The sequence below is a fragment of the Chiloscyllium punctatum genome, chromosome 14 (genome assembly GCF_047496795.1).
Source record: "Chiloscyllium punctatum isolate Juve2018m chromosome 14, sChiPun1.3, whole genome shotgun sequence".
Classification (NCBI taxonomy): Eukaryota; Metazoa; Chordata; class Chondrichthyes; order Orectolobiformes; family Hemiscylliidae; genus Chiloscyllium; species Chiloscyllium punctatum.
Genome location: NC_092752.1, coordinates 44,599,138 through 44,615,417, shown reverse-complemented (window position 1 = coordinate 44,615,417; position 16,280 = coordinate 44,599,138).

The window sequence follows — 16,280 nt, the reverse complement described above, 5'->3', positions numbered from 1 at the left end:
ACTTGATTGGCAGCACCTTCACAAACATTCAATCCCTCCACCACCGGTGCTCAGTTGCAGCAGTGTGTACTATCTCCAAGGTGCCGAGCAGAATTCACCAAAGGTCCTTAGACTGCACCTTCCATCTAGAAGGACAGGCATTGACGAAATGCAGTTCACAAAGTTGAGGCACATGGAATCAGGACTTCAATGTTGACCTGAATAAAATTAAATACTCAAGGACAGAAAACAATTGGTGTGTACATGATTGTTTATAAAGCTGGAGGATGGCGTACAGTTGTTCTCCAAGGGTCACTGCTAGGACTCTTGCTGTATATAATTCGAATATTGTAATCCAAAGTAATATTTCAAAAACTGCTAATAGTACCAGACTTAGAATGTAGAACATAGAACGTTACAGTGCAGAACAGGCCCTTCGGCCCTTAATGTTGCGCCAACTTGTGGAATCGATCTGAAGCCTATCTCTCCTAACCTATTCCATTTTCATCCATATGTTTATCCAATGACTATTTAAATGCCCTCAAAGTTGATAAGTCTACTACTGTTGCAGGCATTGTGTTCCACGCCCCTACTACTCTCTGAGTAAAGAAACTACCTCTGACATCTATCCTATATCTATCACCCATCAATTTAAAGACATGTCTCCTCATGCTAACCATCACCATCCAAGGAAAAAGGCTTTCACTGTCCACCCTATCTAACCCTCTGATGATCTTAAATGCCTCAATTAAGTCACCTCTCAACCTCTCTAACAAAGATGGAGGTGTGGCAAATAGTGGGGATAATACTAGTCAACTGCAATAGGTCATAGACATGCTAGCAAAGTTGGCAGACAAGTGATGAATGCGCGTCAATATAGAGAAGTGTGTAGTCATGTACTGGGACCTGTGACATCACATATAAATCTTTGAAGGGCATTGTAATAGAGTAGAAAGCACATTGGATCTTAGACTTCGGCAATAGAGGTATTAAAGCGCCAGAGACCCGGGTTCAATTCCCACCTCAGGCGACTGACTGTGTGGAGTTTGCACATTCTCCCATGTCTGCGTGGGTTTCCTCCAGGTGCTCCGGTTTCCTCCCACAGTCCAAAAATGTGCAGGTTAGGTGAATTGGCCATGCTAAATTGCCCGTAGTGTTAGGTGAAGGGGTAAATGTAGGGGTATGGTTGGGTGGCGGGTCGGTGTGGACTTGTTGGGCCAAAGGGCCTGTTTCCACACTGTAATGTAATGTAATCTAATCTAAATCAGGAAAGTTAGGTTCAACTGTTACAAAGCTCTGATTAGAACCAGGTCAATTGTGACCTAATCACCATACTTCAGGAATGAGAGATTTAACGTCGTTATGTAGATTAAAGAACTACATAATCTCCTTGTAGTGATGTATAAGATGACAAGGTTAAGTAGTATGGACTGACTAGACTGGCTATCGTCGGGGGTGGAAAGGGTGTTATGAGCACACAATGGCATGAGACCTTGTGGTACTAAGTTCTCAGTCTCCGTCTTGCTGAGCTTTGTCTCTTGCAGCATGAAACGCTGAAGGAAGTGTTCTCCAGTTTATCCAAATTGTGTAGCTTGTCCCAGATATGCAAGTGTCCATGTTTGTACTGCACAAATGTAAATAACAGGAATGGTCATAAAAGTAACTCATATTTATATCTGGGGCTAACAAGTATTGGTGTGTGAGAGTGGCTGACAATCAGTAGATCTTGCCACCACATGTCAATATTGGAGCTGGGGAGCATTAATTGAGAGGAGCTGTTATCGGACAAGTCCACATTTGACATGTGGAAGTTATTTCTGATCAGAGTTCAGAAACGGCATATTCCAGTAAGGAGGATGGATAAAGATAGCAAGGTAAGAGGCCAATTGATAATGACAGAGGCTGTGAATTTTGATAAAATGGAATAAACAATACTTATGTAAGGTTGAGGAAGTTAAAATCGGACAGGACCCATAAGGAATATTGAAAAAAGCAAGGAATAACTCAAGCATGGAATTAGCAGAGTGAGAATGGGCCATAAAATGACCTTGGTAGGTAAGGTTAAAGAGAAGCCCAAGACTTTCTATACACACATTAAAACCAAGAGGATAGCTAGGGAAAAGTTAGGACCATTCAAGGATAAAGGAGGGGACTTGTGCTTGGAGTCAGATGATGTGGATGAGATCCTAATTGAGTACATCGCATCAGTATTCACAGGAAAAGGATATGGAGGATAGTAAGGTTTGTGAGACATGCCAATACTCGAGGGCATTTTGAGATCAAGAAAGAAGTGGTGTTGGGTCTCTTAAGAGCATTAAGGTGGATAAGTTCCCAGGGCCCAATGGTACCCACCCCAGGTATTGAGAGAGGAGATTGCTGGGGCCTTGACCAAGATATTTGTATCCTCGCTAGCCACTGGAGAGTTCTTGGAGGACTGGCAAGTAACTAATATTGTCCCACTGTTCAAGAAGGGAAATAGGGATCATCCAGGAAACTATAAACCAGTGGTGTCACATTGGTGGTTGGGAAGATTTTGGAAAGAACTCTTAGGGATAAGATTTTGGCGCATTTGGAAAACGTGGCCCAATTAGATACAGTCAGTATGGATTTGTTTGGGGCAGGTCATGTCTTATTAAGTGGATTGAATTTTTCAAGGAGGTGATAAATGTGATTGATGAAGGTAGAGCTGTGGATGTTATCTATATCGATTTTAGTAATGCTTTCGACAAGTTATTTCATGGCGGGCTCATCCAGAAGGTTAAGATGCATGGGATCCAAGGTGATTTGGCCAAGTGGATTTAGAAATGGCTTGCCCATAGAAGGCAGAGTGTAGTGGTGGGTGTTTATCTGACTGGAGGCCCATGACTAGTGATGTTCCAGAGGTCCATACTGGGACCTCTGCGGTTTTGTGATGTACTTTAATGATTTGGATGAAACTGTAGGTGGGTGGATTAGTAAGTTTGCAGATGATACAAAGATCAGTGGAGTTGTGGATAGTGTGGAAAGTTGTCAAAGGATACAAAAGGATATACATCAGTTGCAGATATGGGCAGAGAAATGGCAGATGAAGTTTAGTCTGGGTAAGTGTAAGGGGTTGCACTTCAGGAGATCAAATGTTAAGGAAATATAAATATTAATGGCAGGACCCTGAATAGCATCGATGTATGGAGGGATCCGGGGTCCGAGTCCACAGCTCCCTGAAAGTGACCACGTCTTTCGAGAGGATGTCCAAGAAGACACATGGCATGCTTGTCTTTATTGGTCAGGCAATTGAGTACAAGAGTCAGGATGTCATATTGCAGCTTTAGAAGACTTTGGTTAGACCACACTTACAGTATTGTTTTCAATTCTGGTCACCACATTACAGGAAGGATGTGGAGGCTTTGGAGAGGGTGCAGAAGAGGTTAACCAGGATGCTGCCTGGATTGGAGGGTATGAGCTATATAAGGAGAGGCCAAAAAAAACTGGGGTTGTTTTCTCTGGAGCGGTGGAGGCTAAGGGGAGACTTGATAGAAGTCTATAAAATTATAAGGTATCATGGTATTGACTTCTGGTTCTTTAAACTACTGCTGTGAATTGTCTTTGGAGGCCTGTGCAGCTGAAAAGGAAGCTGGAGGGATTGCTGACTGTGAGGAGGCTGCAAAGAGGCTGCAGAATGATCAAGACAAATTTAGTTATGGGCAAACACATAGTAGATGCAGTATAATGTGGATTAAACCTGAAGTTATGTACTCTGATATGGAATAACACTATTATTTAAACAATGCCATGTTCATAAATGTGGATGTACAATAGGATCTAGGTATTCTTGTATACTAGGTAATGAAGATTAACAGGCAAATTCAGCAAGGTCTTAGGAAGATAAATGACATTTTGGAATTCACTGAAAAATGATGAGAGTTCAGAAGTAGGAATGACTTCCTGCAGTTATTCAGAGACTTGGTCGGACTGCGTCAAGAATTATTGCAAGTAGGTTTATTCTCCTTACCTGAGAGGTTATGGTTGCCATAGAGGGGATATAACAAAGATCACTAAGCTGATACAGTAGGCTTGTAATGTCATACAAAGGGAGATCAATTTGACTGGGCCTATATTGCCTAGAATTTATAAGGGTGACAAGCAATTTATAGGCCTAGGCAGATTAGATGCCATGAAGATGTTTCCCCTATTTCGGAAGTCTGGAACCAGGAATCAACCTCAGGATAAGCAATACATTATTTAAGACTGAGATGAGGAAAGGTTTTTTCACTCAAAGGGCAGTCAACCAGTAGGATTTGCTATGAAGGCTGTGGAGACAGTCACCAAGTATATTCAAGAAAGGAAGCAATCCTCTTTTAGATGAAGTCATTAAAGAGTATGGAAAAGTAAGTAGAAAAATAGTGTTTGATGTGCAGAATTGATCATAATCATACCAAATGGTGCAGCAGGCTCAAACAGCAGAATAGCTCACTCCAGTCTCCAGTTTTTCTGTTTAAAATATCTTGAATGTAAACTTAATTCAGAATTTTGCAGACACAGTGGAAACATGAACCATTTAGCTCCATAAAATGATTTATGTAAAGTAAAAACTCATTAATGTTATGGAGAGAGATTGTTGTAAATGGGGAAGCTGTTTGCATTTTAAAGAGACATTGTCACTGACGTGAGCCCAGCAGAAGCTTTGTTCACCTTGATTACAGCAGAGATTGTTTATTCCAACTGGGGACTGGTCTAGCCTTCTAATGACCATCAATCCTGTCTCATTCTGTTTATAGTGAGGTGATAAATTGCATACCTGGGTAACAGGCATATCTGCAATCTTTAGAATTATGCAAAGAAACCTTTGTTAAATGAACAGTCCCTCTTGGGCTGTGTGTATGCTAGTAAATGAACAATTTGCCTTGTTTGGACACCTTACCATTTCTGTATCATGCATCTTGAAACACTACAACAGCTTTCAATAAGTATTGAAGCATCAAGTCCAAATGCGGGAGAAGGTAAGCTCAGTTTGAGTCACAACTGGAGTATGGCATCTACTTTTGGTCACCACACCATTGAAAGAATGAGATGCTTGAGCAAGAGTGGATAAAACTGTTCTCATTAGCTGATAGTACAAGCCCCAAGGGGACACAAATTTAAAATTTGGGCAAGAAATACGGGTGGGATTTGAGGAAGTACCTTTTTTTACGCAATGTGTGACAATAACAATTTGAGGTACTTGATGGATTTAGTCTATGGGGATACAGCAGGGTTGTCTTGCACTGCAGAGAGCTGGCGTCCATAATGACACTACGATTAAATGACTATGAACTTAGAACAAGATCATCAGATCTTGTCATCAGATGAGAGTTGGTATTTTTCTACATGAGCTAAAAAATGTGTTGCTGGAAAAGCGCAGCAGGTCAGGCAGCATCCAAGGAACAGGAGAATCGACGTTTTGGGCATGAGCCCTTCTTCAGGAATGAGGAAAGTGTGTCCAGCAGGCTAAGATAAAAGCTAGGGAGGAGGGACTTGGGGGAGGGGGTGTTGGAAATGCGATAGGTGGAAGGAGGTTAAGGTGAGGGTGATAGGCCAGAGTGGGGTGGGGGAAGAGAGGTCTGGAAGAAGATTGCAGATTAGGAAGGTGGTGCTGAGTTCGAGGGATTTGACTGAAACAAGGTGGGGGGAGGGGAAATGAGGAAACTGGAGAAGTCTGAGTTCATTCCTTGTGGTTGGAGGGTTCCTAGGCGGAAGATGAGGCGCTCTTCCTCCAACCGTCGTGTTGCTCTGGTCTGGCAATGGATGAGTCCAAGGATCTGCATGTCCTTGGTGGAGTGGGAGGGGGAGTTGAAGTGTTGAACCACAGAGTGGTTGGGTTGGTTGATCCGGGTGTCCCAGAGGTGTTCTCTGAAACGTTCCGCAAGTAGGCGGCCTCTCTCCCCAATATAGAGGAGGCCACATCAGGTGCAGCGGATGCAGTAAATGATGTGTGTGGAGGTGCAGATGAATTTGTGGTGGATATGGAAGTATCCCTTGGGGCCTTGGAGGGAAGTAAGGGGGGAAGGTGTGGGCGCAGGTTTTGCATTTCTTGCGGTTGCAGGGGAAGGTGCCGGGAGTGGAGGTTGGGTTGGTGGGGGGTGTGGACCTGACAAGGGAGGCACGGAGGGAGTGGTCTCTCCTGAATGCTGATAGGGGAGGGGAGGGAAATATATCCCTGGTGGTGGGGTCTGTTTGGAGGTGGCGGAAATGACGACGGATGATACGATGTATATGGAGGTTGGTGGGGTGGTAGGTGAGGACCAGTGGGGTTCTGTCCATTGCCAGACCATAGCAACACGATGGCTGGAGGAAGAGTGCCTCATCTTCCGCCTAGGAACCCTCCAACCACAAGGGATGAACTCAGATTTCTCCAGTTTCCTCATTTCCCCTCCCCCCACCTTGTCTCAGTCCCAACCCTCGAACTCAGCACCACCTTCCTAACCTGCAATCTTCTTCCTGACCTCTCTGCCCCCACCCCCACTCCAGCCTATCACCCTCACCTTAACCTCCTTCCACCTATCGCATTTCCAATGCCCCTCCCCCCAGTCCCTCCTCCCTACCTTTTATCTTAGCCTGCTGGACACACTTACCTCATTCCTGAAGAAGGGCTCATGCCCGAAACGTCGATTCTCCTGCTCCTTGGATGCTGCCTGACCTGCTGCGTTTTTCTAGCAACACATTTTCAGCTCTGATCTGCAGTCCTCACTTTCTCCTAGAAGATTTTTCTACATGAGCCAACCTGTCTAAGCCAATTCTCCTGTTCGCTCTCCATACTACTAAGCATTTTTTCAAAACAGTTGATGGCCTTAATTAGTTTCTGCCAATATTGTAAAAGTTTTAAAATAAAACCAAGAAATTTAGATACTGGAGAAACTCAACAGGTCTGGCAGCACTTGTGGTGAGAGGAACAGTTAGCATTTCAAGTCCAGTGAACATTAATCAGAACAGAAGACAAGTGAAAAATGGTGCTATTTATGCTGATAGATCATAGGGTTGGGGGTAGGGAGTAGTAACTGCATGAGTCAAATAGATGGAGACAGTGCCAAGACGGGGAAACTAAGGAAGCAGTTAAAGGAATTACTATTAATAAGCCAGGAGAGAAGTAAATGCTGAATGAGTGTTAATACGAAATGTGAATAGTTGAAAATAGGTTGTCTGTGCTGGGAGCAACCCATATTGAATAGGACCTGGGGCTGAGAATGGGTAACAAATGTGAAGGAAAGTGTTCATGCTCTGAACTTGTTGAACTCAACTTTGAGTCCTAAAGGCTGTAAGATGCCTAGGAAGAATATGAGGTCTTGCTCCTTCAGCTTGCATTGATCTGCAGCACTGCAGCAGGTCTGAGACAGAAATGTTGACATGGGAACATAGTGGTGAAGTGGCAGGCAAATGGAAGCTCAGTCATTATTACAGATAGCATGGAGGTGTGTTGGAAACTGGTCAATCAGTCTGCGTTTCGTTTCTATAATGTAGACAAGACCACACTGTGAGCAGTGAAAACTGTAGACTAGATAGAGTGAAGTGCAGCTTTCCCTGGAAAGTGTCTAGATAGTGAGGAGGTAAACAGGTAGGTGTCGCACCTTCTGTAACTGCTTAGGTATGGCATGGAGATGTGAGGAATTGTTGGGAGTGGAGGAGGAATGGATTTGGATGCCAGGAGAGAATAATTCCTGTGATACCCTGACAAGGGAGGGGAATGTGTCTGGTGGTCGCAAACGAATGGAGGTGGTAGAAATAGGAACCCATCCACCTTTGGGTGAAGAAGAAAGTGAGGACAAAGTGGGCCCTATCATTGTTGTGGAAGGGAAGGGAAGTGGTGAACACAGAGGTGCAATAAATAGGTTGGAAACCGCTGAGAGTCCTGTCAGCCATGGTTGGTGGGGAGTCTTCAGTTGATGAAAACAATGAACAATATCTTTGGCCCCTTTGCAGAAGATGGCAATGTCAGAGACAGAAACTGGGAGAAGGAATGTGAGGATGTATAGTCAAGGTAACCATATGGGTCAATGGGAATCAGTTGCCAGCCTACTCCCAAAAATGTAAATACTTCAAGTAAGAGAAAGGAGGAGTCAGAAATAGACCAAGTGAAGATGAAAAGAATGGAAATAAAAAAAAACAAAATTATTAAGTATTTCTAAATGAGAGGGGAGTCAACAGCAATGATGTCATTGTTGTGGAGTGGGACCCTAATAGGACTGGAACAATGAGCAATGTACCCCACAAATCCGGAATAACTGGAGTCTATGGGTATAGCCTCATTTCAGAGCTGAAGAAAGTGGGAGAAGTTAAAGGAGAAGTTTGCACTATTTCCCGACTGGTGTGTAGCACAGATGGTGTCAACTACGCCTTGACCAGGACTGTTGAAGCTGGTGTTCTTTTGCTTGGAACAGTCTTGGTGGGTGGCCCAGACAGTGTGTATTTTCAGAGCTGAAGAAAGTGGGAGAAGTTAAAGGAGGAATGCTGAGGAACTGAAGGAATAGGAGCATCCTCTTCTGAGAATTATGGCACTGGGCAGAAGCAAGTTCAGCTTTGTGCATGACTGCTCAGCAGTTTTAAGCATTCAGGCCTCACTGATATCTGATCCCAGTTGATGAGAGCTGGGTGCAACAGACAATAGACTATAAAAGATTCTATGGTCATGATGCTGAAGTATCACTTGTATTGGTTGAGGTTGGGTGGTAGGTGGGAAATCCTTTGTCTCTATTGCTTTTGCTTTCTGTAAATAAGTTCATTTTCTGCTTGCCTGATGTTCCCCTTCTGAACAATGACAACTTGCAGGTGCACAGTGGCCATTGGGGATAGGAATAGTGCTAGCTTAGAGGTTGTTCAGAACAGATGTAACTATAGGAGTAAAGCGTTGTGGTGAAACTGCAGCTCAGGTAAGAGAATGTGGTTGAATGCATGTATAGAGTCAACCATGTCAGCTATGTGCTTTAATTGATATAGGTTTGAGGCTGCTGTGCCACTATATCTTTGGTGAAAAACAATGCTTGATTGCAAATAATTGTCCAGTGGCAGAGCAGTGTTTCAGGTCGAGATTTGCTGCAAGCAATATCAGTCTTTTGATGAGTATTCATTGGATAGTGAGTTACTGTGGCAAACCTGTCAGTCTATACTACTTAAGCTTGTCATCTTGCACATCACCAAACCTTCCTGACCCCATTTTGCTTCAAGGAGATGAACGGCACTTTCTTTAATCTACATAACTATGTTAAATCTCTCATTCCTGAAGTATGGCGATTAGGCCACAGTTGACCTGGTTCTAATCAGAGCTTTATAACAGTTCAACCTAACTTCCTTGATTTAATACCTCTATTTACGAAGTCTAAGATCCAATGTGCTTTCTACTCTATTACAATGCCCTTCAAAGATTGATATGTGATGTCACAGATCCCAGTACATGACTACACACTTCTCTATATTAACGCGCATTCATCACTTGTCTGCCAACTTTGCTAGCATGTCTATGACCTATTGCAGTCAACTAGTATTATCCCCACTATTTGCCACACCATTATTCTATGGTCATGATGCTGAAGTATCACTTATATTGGTTGAGGTTGGGTGATAGGTGGGACCTTTCTCTCTAACCTTTGTTAGAGAGAAGATTGAGCGGTGACTTAATTGAGACATTCAAGATAATCAGAGGGCGAGATAGGATGGACAGTGAGAGTCTTTTTCCTTGGATGGTGATGACTAGCATGAGGGGACATAGCTTTAAATTGAGGGGTGATAGATATAGGACAGATGTCAGAGGTAGTTTCTTTACTCAGAGAGTAGTAGGGGGATGGAACCCACTGCCTGCAACAGTAGTAGACTTAATAACTTTAAAGGCATTTAAATGATCATTGGATAAATATATGGATGAAAATAGAATAGTTTAGGAGAAATAGGCTTCAGATTAGTTCCATAGGACAGCACAACATTAAGGGCCGAAGGGACTGTTCTGCGCTGTAACATTCTAACATTCTCAGTCTAGTATTATCAGCAGTTTTTGAAACATTATTCTGGATTCCAATATCCAAATTATATACAGCAAGAGTCCTAGCCGTGACCTTTAGAGAACAACTGTACGCCATCCTCCAGCTTGATAAAACCACCATGTACACACCGACTGTTTTCTGTCCTTGAGTATATCGTTTTATCCAGGTCAACATTGAAGGCCTGATTCCATGTGCCTCAACTTTGTTAACAGCATTTTGTTTGGCAATTTGTCAATGCTTTCTGAAAGTCTGAAGTGTAATATTCATTGCATTTCCATCATCAACTTTCTCTAATACCTCATCATAAAATTCAATTGCATTTGTTAAGCAGAAGCTCTCTTTTGTATCTGAGTTAATGAACCTTTATTAGGTCACTGTTTTAAATATTATCAACATGTGACATCTTAAACTGACAAAATTGCATTTTAGTAACATCCTCATACCTTTCTGAACTGCATATCAAATTATCAATTACCAGTTCTCTGGCCTTTCCTCTGAATTGAGGACCTCTGCTACCCCAAGACTGTGAAACACTGGTGCAGTTTTTCAGCTATGTTGTACGTAGCTGTGGATCTCATTTCAAATGTCTCTGTCTACTTTGAGTGAGCATTCACCAACACAAACTTTGTGCCTTTAAATGTTTCTACATAATCAAAGTGAACCCTGACCATGGCAACTTGGCCATTCTCATGGATGTAATTGAGCTGCATCAGGTAACTTGTTAAAATTAGCAGTAATTGCAGTGTTTTACTTCAATTGCTGCCTTAGTGCCAGGCCACCAAACGTAGTTTCTTGCTAACATCCTCATTTTAGATATGCCTAGATAGACACTGTTACTCTTGAAGTAATAATGTTCTTCCTGCCCAAGGGAAGTCCACTCTCAATCCCCAAAGAAAAATACTATCTTCATAAAAAAAAGCTCATTTTTCCTCATCTGGTGGTCTTAAGTTCCAGGGGTCAGAGGAGGCACACAGTATGAAAGTGATAGGCCTGGTCCCAAGAAGAAACCTCTGAGAGGCCTAAGTGTTCCATTTGCTGCCAGATTCACCTAAAAACATTTTATCTCCTTGTGAGGAAAGGGCTCCTGGAGTGTGTACCCATTCCCTGTTATGGTTGCAATCCTGAGAACCATTAGTTGGGACAATGGAGCACAAGTGTATGCATTTCTCCAGCAAAACCTGAGGGTGCTTGGAAGGTTCTCTAAAAAGGCCCATGGAAGCTGTCAGATAGTCACATTATTTGCTGCTGTAATGCAGTTTCTATGATGTAAAGGCAATTGCATCCCATATACCTGTATGTCATGCCTGTTCTTTTCTGTGAATGTGGATGAAATCTATGATTACTAACACAAACATTTCCTCTCCTTCATGGAGCTGAAACACATGCCTAGTATTCAGCAAACCTCGGGGTGCCAGTCGCCTGGGGCATAGTCTCTCAACCAGCTGCAAGCTGTTCAATTGACACAATCATTGGGTTGTGCTCCCACATTTTCCACGTCTAATATAAACACTGAGGTTTCAGTATCTGGATAGATGAGGTTACAGGACAATGCCTTGTTGATGTTACCTCAGCAGCCTCAGTCCAAATATGGTTTGAGGTCCCAACTACCAATATCCTCTTCCTCACCCTGTCAAACCACTCCCAGCTTGTCTAGTACAAACTACCAGTAAAACTGTTGCAGAAGTGAAAAGATGAGATTCCCAAGTATCAGCAACTTAATCTTGAAGGTAAAACTTAGTTGAGTGAATTTCACACTCATTGAATATGTAGGGTATGGAAATATATGTTTCGTGGGTTCCCACCATTGTATGATGGCTGATCCTTATGCTACCAAATCAATCTCTCACACTCAAGTCAACATGGAAAAATGGGCATTTTACCACTCTTAAATACCACCCCACTGTTTTCTTGTCACCACTTTAGCTACGGTGTTTTACATTTGACTGTTTAAAAAGTAACTCTCAATCTATTGTTCACTCTGTCTTCATCCTAAAATCTATATCTTTGACCATTCTCTCTTACTTGTTTCATGGGAAGTGACAGTTGCTGGCTTGATCAACATTATTAACAAAATCTAATTGCTTTTGAGAAGGTAGTTGTGAGTTCTTAAACTGCTGCAGTCATTCTGGTTGACCCAAAGTTGCATTAGGAAGTGAGTTCCAGTACTTTGACTAATGACACTGAAGGAGCAACTGTACATTTTCAAGTCAGGATGGTAAGTGACTTGGAGGTATCTTGCAGGTGTTTGTGCTCCTATTCATCTGTTGCCTTTGTTCTTCTAGGTAGTAAAGATTGTTGATTTGGAAGGTGCTGGTGAAGGAGCATTGGCAAGTTTCTGTAGTGAAATTTGTATATAACACATACAGCTATAATTGTGCTTTAGTGGTGGAGAGAATGAGTGTTTAAGGTGATGTGGTGCCAATCAAACAGACTGCTTTGTTGTGGATGGTGTCAAGCCCTTGAGTGTTACTGGAGCTTCATTCATCCAGGAAAATGGTCAGAATTACATCTCACAACTAATGTCTGCCTTATAGATGGTGGACAGACACTCTCAAAGAGTTGATTTATAAGCTACAGCCTTTGATCTGCTTTTTTCCAAAGTACTTATGGTGGATCCAAAACTGAACTGTATCAAATGGTAAGCCCAAGGATATTTCATTAGTAAGAAGTGTCATTGGATATTAAGGAGAGATGGTTAGGATCTTTCTTGTGCCAGGTGATGACCATCTCTAACGTGTGTGCCATGAATGTTACTTGCCATTAATCAGCCCAAGCCTGATATTTGCTGCATATGGAAAAAGGCTTCTTCAGTATCTGAACAGTGATGGTAAACATTAGGCAATCATTAGTGAACCTTCTCACTTATGATCTTATGTTGGGCATTTTTGAAGGAGCTGAAGGTGGTTGGGCTTACAACACTACTCAGAAACACCAGCAGTAATGTCCTAGGACTGACATGTGTAGCCTCTAATAACTAAGGACATCCTCCTTTGTGCTTGGCATGGCTACACCTAGTGTCAAGCTTTACTCTGGATTTGACAGATTCCAGTTTTGCTGAGATCCCTTCTTACCACATGGAAACAAATGTTGCCTTAATATCAAGGCAGACACACTCTCTTCATCTCTTTTGTCCTTGTTTGGACAAAATGAGATCAGACGCTGCGTGGCCTTGGTGGGATCTAAACTGAACATCAGTGAGGAAGTTCATGGTAAGTAAATGTCTCTTATAAGCACTTTAACTGATACTTTCTGTCCATTTGCTAGTAATCAAGAGTAGACTGAAGGGCAGTAATTGGAAGGATTCGTTTTTTTTTTCCTGAATTTTGTGGACAGGAGATACATACATGGGTGGCACAGTGGTTAGCACTGCTGCCTCACAGTGCCAGAGTCCTGGGTTCAATTCCCACCTCAGGCGACTGACTGTGTGGAGTTTGCACATTCTCCCCGTGTCTGAATGGGTTTCCTCTGGGTGCTCCGGTTTCCTCCCACAGCCCAAAAATGTGCAGGTTAGGTGAATTGGCCATGCTAAATTGCCCATTGTGTTAGGTGAAGGGGTAAATGTAGGGGAATGGGTCTGGGTGGGTTGCGCTTCGGTGGGTTGGTGTGGACTTGTTGGGCCGAAGGGCCTGCTTCTACACTGTAAATAATCTAATACACAATTTTACAAATTATCATTTGAATGCCAGTGCTGTAGCTGTGTTGGAAATGCTTTGCAACGTTTGGAGCTAATTCTGGAATAGGAGTCACCAGCTCTTCCTGAAATGTTGTCATAGTTTTTGCTTCATTAGAGTCTGGCATTATTTTAATATTAAATGGAGTAAATTGAATTGGCTGAAGGTGAGCATATCTGGGGACTTTTGGAAGAAGCCAGAAAGGATCATCCAGTCAGCAATCCTTCCTAAATTTAATTGTAAGTGCTTCAGACTTGACTTTTGCAATGGTGGGCAGGCTACCCCAGTTAGTTATTTGTCAACTCCCATCTTAGCTGGATGTGGCAGGACTGCAGAGCTTGGATCCAAACTCTTGCTTGTGGGCTCACTTACCATGCTTTTGTTTTTTGTTCTCCTCCAGTTTAAATCTCCTTCTTGTGTCTCCAGAGAGCTTTTTTAAAATCTCTATGTAAAAGCAACTTGGTATTGTATTGACAAAGTTTACAAAAGGTTGATATCATTGTAGTAAAGATCTTTGACTTTGAGGTCTGTCAGTTTTTGGGTGACTTATTAAAATAACCGCAAAGCTTAGGCAGGCATATTTTTACCTTTTTATCACAGTAGAAACGAGCTTATGCTTTTGCAATCAAACTTTGGAAATATTTTGAATTATTGATATGCCAAAAGAATCATGCTAGAATTTCCATTACTGAAAGAAGAAAGACTCAAAAGAAAAAATACACATGGAACTAGACTGCAAGGACGTGAAAATGCCTCACCATTACATAGTACGAGAGGCAACAGCCTCGTGATATTATTGCTGGACCCAGATAACATTCTGGGGACCAGGTTTTGATTCCTGTCAGGATAATTGGTGGAATTTGAATTCAATAAAAATCTGAAGTTAAGACTCTAATGCCTGCCTTGAAAGCATTGATTGTTGGGAAATACCCAACTGGTTCACTAATCCTTTAGGGAAGGAAACTGTCATCCCCCTACCTGGTCCATGATTCCAGAATCACGGTAATATGGTTGACTCTTAACTGCCCTCTGTGCAATTATGGATGGGCAATAAATGCTGGCCTAGCCAATAATACCCACATCCCATGAATTAATTAAAAATAAAACTTGTTGGATACAGGTCCTGGACAGAACTTGCTTGATTGGCATCCCATTGTAACTTATTACTCACACTCATTATTACCAATGTTCAGCGACAGCAAGATATACAAGAGCAACCCATCACAGTTCCTTTAAATGCACTTTCCAAACCCAGTTTTTACCATTGAGAAGGGTAAGGGCAGCAGACACATGGAAACATGAAACTCTCCTCCAAGCTACATGTTGACTTGGAGTTATATCATCATTCCTACATTGTCACTGGATCAAGATCATGGATTTTCTTTCATAACAGCATTGCAGTGGTATCCATCCAGAAAGATTGCAGTAGTTCCAGATGATGGCTCATCACTCAGTAGCAAGTATGAATGACAATAAATACTGGTCTAGCTAGTAACAGCATGAAGGAATTTTTTTAATATGTGATCATATCCTGGCTCATTACGTTTAATTCTGGAAAGTAAGCATATTGTCTGCATCTCTATATTTGTCTCAGCATTGGAATTAATTATTGAAAAATGGTAAGGTGGTACTTAATCTGCCCTAAGCATTTTGGTTTGCTGACCTGAGTGTGGACTCATGTGAGCAGTAAATGGCTGAGTTAGGTTGGAAGAGTATACCTGGACAATTTTCCATATTGTCAGCATTGTAGATGTAATAGAATTGTTGAGGGGCATGGTTTATTCTGGAATTCAAGTCTTCAGTACTACTGCCAGAATATTGTCAGGACCCATAGCTTTGGGTGTATCTAGTATCTTGACATCACATGGGCTGTGATGCTGGTACCTCAAGAGGACAGTGAGATGGATCATCCATCTTCATTGCCACTCATCTGAGTGAAGATGCTTGGAAATGGTTGAGGTAGCTGGAGGGATTCAAGTTCAATGATAAAAAACTGGAATAAAACTTGAGTTTCATTAACAGTGTCATAATTTTTGCAGTAATCTAGTACTCATTTTCTATAGAGGCCTTCGTGTATTTCCAGAACCACACCGGTGGCGTTGAGTTTCAACTGCTGAAATGGCCAAGCAAGCCACTCCATGGTTTCAGCAGTTCAATTATAATTAGTAATAAATAATAAATACTGCCCTTTCTCGCAATGTTCACAACCCATCAATGAATTGTTTAAAAAACACTTGCCTATGGCCATTAAATTGAAGAATTGTAAATCAGAAGGCTGCAACTGGACTCAACTTTCCTCATTTATTAAGATAAAGCCTGAGGCCCTATGTAAGGTGAACTTGGTGTCTCCACCTTCCAGTATGAACTGGGATTACTTTGATCATTCTCAAAGCAGAAGTATTTTTTGCCTGAAGAGCATTTTTTTGATTTTTAATGTTCTTATGCAGCAGAAGCAGTACTCTGGATGTTAATGAAGCAAAAGTATTCCTTTAGCCAGCATGCAGTCATTATTTCTTACTAGACTAATTAATAATTCACTTTTTAAATTAATACATGAAATTATAGAATGGTTGCAGCACTGAAGGCTTTTAGCTGCCATGCCCATGGGAGAAAAAACCACAAGAATTTTGCAGTGTATCTACACTATCAT